Source organism: Mixophyes fleayi, chromosome 9 (genome assembly GCF_038048845.1).
Source record: "Mixophyes fleayi isolate aMixFle1 chromosome 9, aMixFle1.hap1, whole genome shotgun sequence".
Classification (NCBI taxonomy): domain Eukaryota; kingdom Metazoa; phylum Chordata; class Amphibia; order Anura; family Limnodynastidae; genus Mixophyes; species Mixophyes fleayi.
The window spans coordinates 248,523-259,721 of record NC_134410.1 but is presented as its reverse complement, the minus strand read 5'-3'; the positions used below and the strand labels follow the sequence as shown (position 1 = coordinate 259,721).

General features: G+C 43.6%; 1 protein-coding gene across 3 annotated transcripts in view; it reads right to left on the bottom strand.

Moving 5' to 3' along the window:
- The window catches only part of EXOC3L2 (exocyst complex component 3 like 2), a 76,875-nt gene that overhangs the window by 21,263 nt on the left and 44,413 nt on the right, over positions 1–11,199 (bottom strand). The window lies entirely within an intron of this gene.

Genomic DNA, 11,199 nt, shown 5'->3' with positions numbered 1-11,199 from the left:
TCACCATCCAATCACACACTAACCTGCTACATAGACTGTGTGACTGCGCTCATTGTCTGACATCACCATCCAATCACACACTAACCTGCTACATAGACTGTGTGACTGCGCTGTGACATCACCATCCAATCACACACTAACCTGCTACATAGACTGTGTGACTGCGCTGTGACATCACCATCCAATCACACACTAACCTGCTACATAGACTGTGTGACTGCGCTGTGACATCACCATCCAATCACACACTAACCTGCTACATAGACTGTGTGACTGCGCTGTGACATCACCATCCAATCACACACTAACCTGCTACATAGACTGTGTGACTGCGCTCATTGTCTGACCTCACCATCCAATCACACACTAACCTGCTACATAGACTGTGTGACTGCGCTGTGACATCACCATCCAATCACACACTAACCTGCTACATAGACTGTGTGACTGCGCTGTGACATCACCATCCAATCACACACTAACCTGCTACATAGACTGTGTGACTGCGCTCACTGTCTGACATCACCATCCAATCACACACTAACCTGCTACATAGACTGTGTGACTGCGCTCACTGTGTGACATCACCATCCAATCACACACTAACCTGCTACATAGACTGTATGACTGCGCTGTGACATCACCATCCAATCACACACTAACCTGCTACATAGACTGTGTGACTGCGCTGTGACATCACCATCCAATCACACACTAACCTGCTACATAGACTGTATGACTGCGCTGTGACATCACCATCCAATCACACACTTACCTGCTACATAGACTGTGTGACTGCGCTGTGACATCACCATCCAATCACACACTAACCTGCTACATAGACTGTGTGACTGCGCTGTGACATCACCATCCAATCACACACTAACCTGCTACATAGACTGTGTGACTGCGCTCATTGTCTGACCTCACCATCCAATCACACACTAACCTGCTACATAGACTGTGTGACTGCGCTCATTGTCTGACCTCACCATCCAATCACACACTAACCTGCTACATAGACTGTGTGACTGCGCTGTGACATCACCATCCAATCACACACTAACCTACTACATAGACTGTGTGACTGCGCTCACTGTCTGACATCACCATCCAATCACACACTAACCTGCTACATAGACTGTATGACTGCGCTGTGACATCACCATCCAATCACACACTAACCTGCTACATAGACTGTGTGACTGCGCTGTGACATCACCATCCAATCACACACTAACCTGCTACATAGACTGTGTGACTGCGCTCATTGTCTGACATCACCATCCAATCACACACTAACCTGCTACATAGACTGTGTGACTGCGCTGTGACATCACCATCCAATCTTCGCAGCTTCTGATACACAGCACTTCCCCCTGGTATAAGTATGTATCACTGCGATGTGCAGTGATACATATTTAGTTGCACTGCATCTTATTGATGCATAGACAGAGCCATATATGTGGAAGTAACATCCACTGTGTCTAATACAGAGTACAGCTTTATGTAGCTAGAACGACAGTAATATATACTGAAGGAACAATCCATCAACATTCAGCACGTCAAAAACAATTGCAGCTAAATAGCTCTCAAAATGACAACGTATGCTGGTTGGCCAATAAAGTAATATATAGACACAGTATATATTAATAAAAGATAATAAAATAATGAGACTAAATTCAGCGCTATTGGTTCCTCAAAAGACTGAAAGGAAAAGCCAAAAAAAAGAAATAAACACATCCAATGGGGGATGAGATTAGACAGTATTGTAGTGAGATAATAATAATGCAGGGTTACACCCTAATGATCAGTCCGCTCTATGGTCCCCTAGTAATCACACTATACAACACCGACAGTGATCTCTTATTGGAGCATGTAAATGGGTGAATGGGAGGTGGTTCTGTTACTCTTCATGCATCCAGCCCTTCCCCAGTGATCCACTTACAGTATTAATTCTTTCAGTTTTCACATAGCGGGTACTTGTAACAGAGGTCCAGTCAGTCTCACGCTCCAAGATACGAAGGGATCGGTTCCATTAATGTAAAAAATACCATGCAGCAAAAATATAGCATTTCTAGATCAGTGTGTTTAAAATTCTCATATTTTAATTTGACCAAATGTACACACAATATTTTTATTTCTTTTTTGGGTTTTCCTTTTGTTTTTTTGTGGAACCAATAGCGCTTAATTTAGTCTCATTATTTTATTATCTTTTATAAATATATACTGTGTATATATATTTGATTACATAGGATCAAGCTGTACAATATGGCTGGGGCTGCTTAGCAGTTCTCCTCCGGCCCCTCTCTGTATGTGTACATGCAAAACCTTTTATTCCACTTGTTAACATAATAAAGAAAAAGAAGGTTAAATCTATGTACAATTTATTTTAGAACTGTAAACATATTTTGAGGCAATTATAGATTGATAAATTGCTTTATTCACAGAATACATTAATAGTTTTGGTCTGTGATCACCATCTTCAGATGCAGACAACTAAACTAGTGTGACGGATGTACGGCTACAATGCTGGTTAGATCGGCTTCCCATGTAAATCTTACCGCCGCCAAGGCTATCGACATGCTAGCACTGTCATGCATTAGGTGAAGCTACAATAAGCCCTACCGCTCTTCACCCTTTAATGTGCTAAATTGTATTGTTTTGGAACGTGATAAGAGCATTTCTTGCGACGAATGCAGCAGCTGACATCCATCATTAGACGTAAATCTCTCCTGGGTGCAATCTGGGAAAGTCGTCTCTATATAAATCCAGCCCTTCCTGTCTCTGAGCCGCTGAGGCTTCTGCTCATGGTGCGAAACGCGTTTCCTGCCCTAGGTATGTGGACTTTACCACCAAGTACCCTCCTACCCAGGTCCTGCAGTCTGTGATCTGTACATGGCCTCTGACATCATCTGACACAGCTGCATACTACATGCTACACGTGGCAACGGCTCTTGGCTTTCCTCTACAGCGGAGCACAGATCGAACCACTGCAGCAATTAGCATCATGTAGGACACCTCAAAGCTTTTAGGGATTTCCTCAATGTGTGCGGCTCCGGAGCGAAGGAAAGTGGATTATATTATATAATAGCCAAGAAGAATCCAGGAGCGCCGAATAGGAGAAGAGGCGCCGGCGGCTCGAGAACGCGGAAGCACCGAAGACGGCGAGTCAAGTTGAGTTTCCTGCGCAGAGCAGGTGAGTATCAAATACTCCATTAGGTCGGGCACAGGTAGCCGTGACCATTGTAGGCATTCAGTGGGCACAAGGCCACTATTAGCTCGCTGGTGAGGGCACAAGGCCCCATAGGTAGAAGGGGTAACAGACCCCATAGGTAACAGGTTAGGAGGGCGCAAGGCCCTGGTTGCTTTAGGAGGGCGCAAGGCCCTGGTAGCTCCAGGAGGGTAAGAGGCCCTGTGCTTTAGGAGGGCACAAGGCCCTTGGAAGTGTAGAGAGGCAGAGACCTCTGGCAAGGGGAGGTATAGGCTCCCGTGAGTGTAGCAGAGCGGCTGCCCTGTAGCGTAGCAGGACATCGGGTCCTTGCAGGTAGGGGGACATAAGGTCCCTGATGGTGAGCAGGCAGTAGGCCCTGATAGGTGGTAGTGGGCACTCGGCCCAGGCCTAGCAGGATGCTAGGTCCTGAGGTAGTGTGGGGAACACTTGGTTCCTAAGTAGTTACAAAGTCGAGTTCTGGAGCAGTTTATAGAACCTCTCTATCTGCCCGGAAGGGCACCTAAGTCCTGAGCCCCAGGACAAGGCGGGTTTAACAGCTGGGGCTCAGGCCGCGGACAAAAACCTGTGGGGTACAGCGTCTCAGGACGTGAGCGTGGTCCGTGTGGGGAGAAGCAAGGTGTGGCGAGTCCCATAGCGGTCCCTCAGGATTAAGTAAGTATCTGGGGTGTGGGGAAGGGATTGTCTTTGTGCTGTCTCTCTTGTTTTACAGGTGCTGGTCGTAAAAAAAGGTGCGTGGAAGGAACAGAGGGAGTCATCATCGCAGACGTGAGTTTAGCCGCGGCGAGGGCTGTTCCCTTGGTGCACTCACCTTGTGGAGCTGTCACTCCCGTATTCTCCCTTTTCCCTTACAGCAAAACGAGTGCCCTGCACATGAAGTCAGGGGCCTGCCTCCTCTGCGGCGTTTGGGCGCTCGGACATCACCACCCCTCCCCCCGTGGTGACCTCACATACGCTTTTTAGAAAGCGTGACTCTTGTGGGTACTTCATGGCTGGTGCAACCAAATGCCGCGATGACGCCAGCAGCACTAGCTAGACGATTTCTGATCGGCTGGTTGGACATTGAAGCCTCCAGTAGATAGTACTTAAATCATTAGTTGCTGTAATGTATAAAGGACATATATTCACATTAATTGATACTTTCATTTGGACTTCCGCAGGGGAAGAAGATTTCCATTTGATCGAGCGGCAAACAACAAATGTTTGGATGCAATTTCATTTATTTTATTTTAATTTGTTTTTGTATTTAAATTTATATTGAAAGTCTGATTTTTGCATTTTTTTTTTATTATCAATAGTTTTTATTGAAAATGTTAAACATTTGGGGGTATAGGAAATAAACAAGGAATCAGGGGAGAACAAACAATGGGATCAAAGAAGGGGAGGGACAAATTCAACTTGAAAGGTAGGAAAATACAACAACAGTACAATATAAGAACTACAATTATTAGGTATAGGTATGGTACCTATGGGTAAAGGGCAAGGGGTCAGAGCCGTTCTCGGTAACAAATTCATGTCATGAGAACCACTTAATAATGGGGGATAATGTAGACATGAAGTTTGCTGCCCCCACAGTTTCCATAAGATAATGAAATTGAAATTTGGATAGAAGTTTAGCCAAGGAGGAAGGGGGGGGGGGGGGGGCAGATCTATCCATCACTGAGCAATGGCTGCAATGTGACCCGAAACACATTTATCATGTTTAGGGACAAGAGAGGGGTAAAGATGGAGCAAGCTCACCTCCGGGGGCTGGTTAAGTGAATATTAAAAACCTTATTGTTCAATCGATAAACTTTACTCCATAGAGGTCGTATACCAACTGAATCTGTATTGATTGGTCAGCACTTCTGCCTTACAGCACTGAGGTCATGAGTTTGATTTCAAGCCATGGTCTTATCTGTGTGGAGTCTGTATGTTCTCCCCGTGTTTGCATGGGTTTCCTCCGGGTGCTCCGGTTTCCTCCCACACTCCAAAAACATACTGGTAGGTTAATTGGTTGCTATCAAATTGACCCTAGTCTGTCTGGAACGGATTCATTAAGGAAGGTTAAGTAAAAAAATTGAGTAAGTAGTCTCCTGGACAAAACCATGTTACAATGCAAGGGGTGCAAACTAGTTTTCTGTTTTGCACATAAGTTAAATACTGACTGTTTTTCATGTAGCACACAAATATCAACTTTATATTTCAGTGTACAAATAAGCTATCAAGTATTTCTGTGCTACATGAAAAAACAAACAGTATTTAACTTATGTGCAAAATAGAAAACTAATTTGCACCCCTTGTATTGTAACATGGTTTTGTCCAGGAGACTACTTACTCAATTTTTTTACTTAACCTTCGTTAATGAATCCGGTCCTGTCTGTGTGTGTTAGAAAATTTAGATTGTAAACTCCAATGGGACAGGGACTGATGTGAGTGAGTTCTCTGTACAGCGCTGCGGAATTAGTGGCGCTATATAAATAAATGATGATGATGATTATTGGGCTGCGTTTTGCGCGTTCAGTCATCTAGCCTATTCAGAAGTTTATAATGATCTATAGGAGGCATGTGAAACCGGTCACAGAGGGTAAGGAAGGACAAAAGAGAGTCTGCCGAAAAGAGATCAGAACCCCCCCCCATCCCCCTGCCACACTATGGAGCAGGGTTCCAATCAGGAATTATTTTGGACAGAACACAGATGGGACTTTTGCATTTATTAACAACTGTCAATACGCTATTCTCTCTTATGTATGTGCCACTTTATATATATTTGTACATACAGGGTGACTTTAACATTTACTAATAACACTGTCAAGCCACACTTAGCTCTATACTACCATTAGGGCTGAAACAAGGCCGGTGCACAACACTGTCAGTGGAGAGAAGAGACAGGAAGCAGAAAGAAGGCAAAGAAGAAAGAAGAATCAGACAAGAAGATAAAAGAAGAAAAGGCAGTTACATTGTATAAAGGAGAAAGAGGGGTTTCTTTGAGGTACATAAATATATGCTACATAATTTCTATAACCCATAATAAGCAATTAAATGTAACTATAACAAATAAATCGGTAATATAGTCAAGCAGGCAGTAATGTCTTTATTAGCAACAATGGTCTTTATTAAATGTGGGGGGAATTTGTAAGCTATTCATTTGATTTGGGGCTTGTCAGAAAATAGGTCTTTTTAATAAATGGGAAAGTTATAGGAAAAGGTCCAATTATTAAACCCGAGTGCTATTAACAGACAAATTTATTAAATGCGAGTGCTACCAATAAAATCCTAGGGCTGGTTGGGTGGAAGGAGGCCTGTTTATTAAACAAAAAAAGTACTGTTTTAATGACCGGCTGGTTTGGGGAAACGGAGGTCTGGATTGTTCACTTACTGCTCATATTTGCAGGAGGTGAATAATAACTATTTCTTTTCCAATCAGAACCACAACATTCCAGGACCCAGTCAAGCAGCAGGTGAGCTATAGACACCGCAGCAGCACCAGGTGGTAGAAGCTACAGGAACAGGTATCGGCTAGACATGACCCCACCACCTATGAGAAGCAGTATTTACTTCCACTGGTATTAGTACACAGACTTGCACGCCTGATGTACGTCTGGCACAAAAGCAGATTTCAGTTTGACGCATCCTGAGATATATACAGGTAAATACACTTTTATGTCCATGCATCTACTCCCTGCATATCCTGAGCGTACATCATCCAGCTCTACCACTATCTCTGGATGATAATCAGATTCATTCTGTAACATCATACTGTAAAAACTCCTTCATTGTCTCCACGACAATAAGCTCTATGCTAAGATGAACAAGTGCCTTTTAAAGAAAGATAAAGTTTCCTTGTTTGGTTATATCATTGGTAGAAAGGAATCTTATCTTTTGTCTACAGCCCGATAAGAGATAAGAAACTAAATCTGTCATCTGTAATAATGCCACCAATTTATTATCTAATCACTAACCCCAAGGTCCTTCCAAGTGGTTCTGGGGCATCAGCTGGTCTCACGTTACCGTCCTGGAACAAAGTAAATATGTTACCTTGGAAGTGAACACATCTTGTATTGGAGCCAGGGAAATGTTTTTGTAAGAAATGATTGTGATGTCTTATTTTCCTGAAAATTCTCTGCACCAGAAAGGAACTGGATACTGACAACTGTGAGCTTCTTGCAACAAAATTGGACCTGGAGGAACAGAGGGCCCCAGTCCTTCCCACTATCCTCACAGACCAACGAAACTCCAATAGATTGAGCCATGTATTTTTCAATAAATACTGGGTAGATTTATTTTAACACCCCCCTCCCAATTCTAAGGGGTCTATTTATGAAAGGAAGAGAAGCCCAAAATCCGTTGAAAATGTTCCCCCCCTTTCACCTGGTGGCTGGCAGTAGCTACCATAAAGCATGGAGAGGCCTATTTAACAAGGACAGCGGAGGGACAAGTACCGCCACAACCTTCTGATTACTAATTCCATGTCAGGATGGCTTTAGCTGGGGAAAGGCAAGGGAAGAAATGGTTTACTACTGTTTTCTTAATCAGTTATTTTGTTTATTCTATTCTCAACTCCTCTCTTTCCCAGTATTCTATTTTTTACTCCTAACCCTAAATCAGCTACTGTGACAATCAGGGTTTATAGCAGTGAAACTGGTTTGTGCTCTGTACAGTTCTCTCTCCTCCCTGGTTTGTGCTCCCTGCACTGTGTCAGTAGACAGATCACACAGCAGCAGAGATCTCACACCACTTACTACACACTAATGTCAGGGGTTAGAGCAGGAGACTGGTTTGTGCTCTGTACAGTTCTCTCTCCTCCCTGGTTTGTGCTCCCTGCACTGTGTCAGTAGACAGGTCACACAGCAGCAGAGATCTCACACCACTTACTACACACTTATGTCAGGGGTTAGAGCAGGAGACTGGTTTGTGCTCTGTACAGTTCTCTCTCCTCCCTGGTTTGTGCTCCCTGCACTGTGTCAGTAGACAGGTCACACAGCAGCAGAGATCTCACACCACTTACTACACACTAATGTCAGGGGTTAGAGCAGGAGACTGGTTTGTGCTCTGTACAGTTCTCTCTCCTCCCTGGTTTGTGCTCCCTGCACTGTGTCAGTAGACAGATCACACAGCAGCAGAGATCTCACACCACTTACTACACACTAATGTCAGGGGTTAGAGCAGGAGACTGGTTTGTGCTCTGTACAGTTCTCTCTCCTCCCTGGTTTGTGCTCCCTGCACTGTGTCAGTAGACAGGTCACACAGCAGCAGAGATCTCACACCACTTACTACACACTAATGTCAGGGGTTAGAGCAGGAGACTGGTTTGTGCTCTGTACAGTTCTCTCTCCTCCCTGGTTTGTGCTCCCTGCACTGTGTCAGTAGACAGATCACACAGCAGCAGAGATCTCACACCACTTACTACACACTAATGTCAGGGGTTAGAGCAGGAGACTGGTTTGTGCTCTGTACAGTTCTCTCTACCCCCTGGTTTGTGCTCCCTGCACTGTGTCAGTAGACAGGTCACACAGCAGCAGAGATCTCACACCACTTACTACATACTAATGTCAGGGGTTAGAGCAGGAGACTGGTTTGTGCTCTGTACAGTTCTCTCTACCCCCCTGGTTTGTGCTCCCTGCACTGTGTCAGTAGACAGATCACACAGCAGCAGAGATCTCACACCACTTACTACATACTAATGTCAGGGGTTAGAGCAGGAGACTGGTTTGTGCTCTGTACAGTTCTCTCTACCCCCTGGTTTGTGCTCCCTGCACTGTGTCAGTAGACAGGTCACACAGCAGCAGAGATCTCACACCACTTACTACACACTAATGTCAGGGGTTAGAGCAGGAGACTGGTTTGTGCTCTGTACAGTTCTCTCTCCCCCCTACATGATGATCGTTGGAGCGTACACACTAATGCAATATTAGGCTTAGTGGCTATTTATCGTGTGATTGACCTGATAATTAGTTAACAAACCTGTAGTTTGTAACCAGCCCAACTCTGCATGTGACATAATCCAATTTCTCCCATATCCAGGACCTCTCACACATCTCCCCCTGGATATAGTGTAAGGTTCCCCCCAATATGCTGCAGTAGGTTTAGCTATAAGAACAGTTTCCCATTATCATCATCTTACCAAATCCATAGTACAACAATAATCCTGCACCTTCTAGACCACAATTAACCTGGTTTACTAGAAGATGTGGGACTACAGCTCCCAGCATGCCTGCAGTTGGTGATATATAGGTGACTTACACGCACGCGAGACACCTCCAAGATTACCACCTCCTCTAACACAGACTGTAACATGTCTGGATACATTGTTACTGTTATACAGATACAAATATATGCAGACAGCAGCACAGGAACAAACAGACTAAGGGCCAATTATACATCAGATTAATAACATATCAATGAGATACAATAGGCAGAATATACAAATATGGGCATTTATTGTTCAGTATTCTAGAAAAATCTGCAATAAGGTCACAGTGGATTATTCTAAATACTGTACAATCCCAGAACAACCTTTCAGCATTCTTTATTACATATTAGTCCTGATCATCATTACTGGGATGGGTCACGTATCAAGGGCTAATTCAGGACAGCAGAAAGTCCGTATGTTACATTTCAGATACATATACAATATTTGTAATATAATGGGATTGTCAGAACAATTATACATGTCGAAATTGAACTTAATTACAAAATTTGTAAACATAGTTTCTGTCTGTGTGTATATAATATGTAATAAATATAAACTTAGGACACAGTCAGCTAAAAATCAATTTTAAAATTAGAGAACACACCAAAAACGTCAACACAAGAATCTTCTTAAAGCACAAACACCCACTCACACACCTATGATAAACACCCACTCACACACCTATGATAAACACCCACTCACACACTTATGATAAACACCAACTCACACACCTATGATAAACACCCACTCACACACCTATGATAAACACCCACTCACACACCTATGATAAACACCCACTCACACACCTATGATAAACACCAACTCACACACCTTTGATAAACACCAACTCACACACCTATGATAAACACCCACTCACACACTTATGATAAACACCAACTCACACACCTATGATAAACACCCACTCCCACACCTATGATAAACACCCACTCACACACCTATGATAAACACCCACTCACACACTTATGATAAACACCAACTCACACACCTATGATAAACACCCACTCACACACCTATGATAAACACCCACTCACACACCTATGATAAACACCAACTCACACACCTTTGATAAACACCAACTCACACACCTATGATAAACACCCACTCACACACCTATGATAAACACCCACTCACACACTTATGATAAACACCAACTCACACACATATGATAAACACCCACTTACACACCTATGATAAACACCCACTCACACACCTATGATAAACACCCACTCACACACTTATGATAAACACCAACTCACACACCTATGATAAACACCCACTCACACACCTATGATAAACACCCACTCACACACCTATGATAAACACCCACTCACACACCTATGATAAACACCAACAACTCACACACCTCTGATAAACACCAACTCACACACCTATGATAAACACCCACTCACACACCTATGATAAACACCCACTCACACACCTATGATAAACACCAACTCATACACCTATGCACTGGCAAAAATGTCCACTACCTCACCTATGCACCGGCATAAACACCCTCTAACTCACCTATGCACCATGCATAGATCACTAACCTATCTATGCATTGCATAAACACCCACTAAAACACCTATGTACTGCCATAAACACCCACTAAAACAACTATGTACTGCCATAAGCACCCACTAACTCACCTATGCACCGGCATAAGCACCCACTAACTCACCTATGCACCGGTATAAATAGCCACTAAATCATTTATGAATTGGCATAAACACCCACTAACTCAGCTATGCACTGGCATAAATGGCCACTA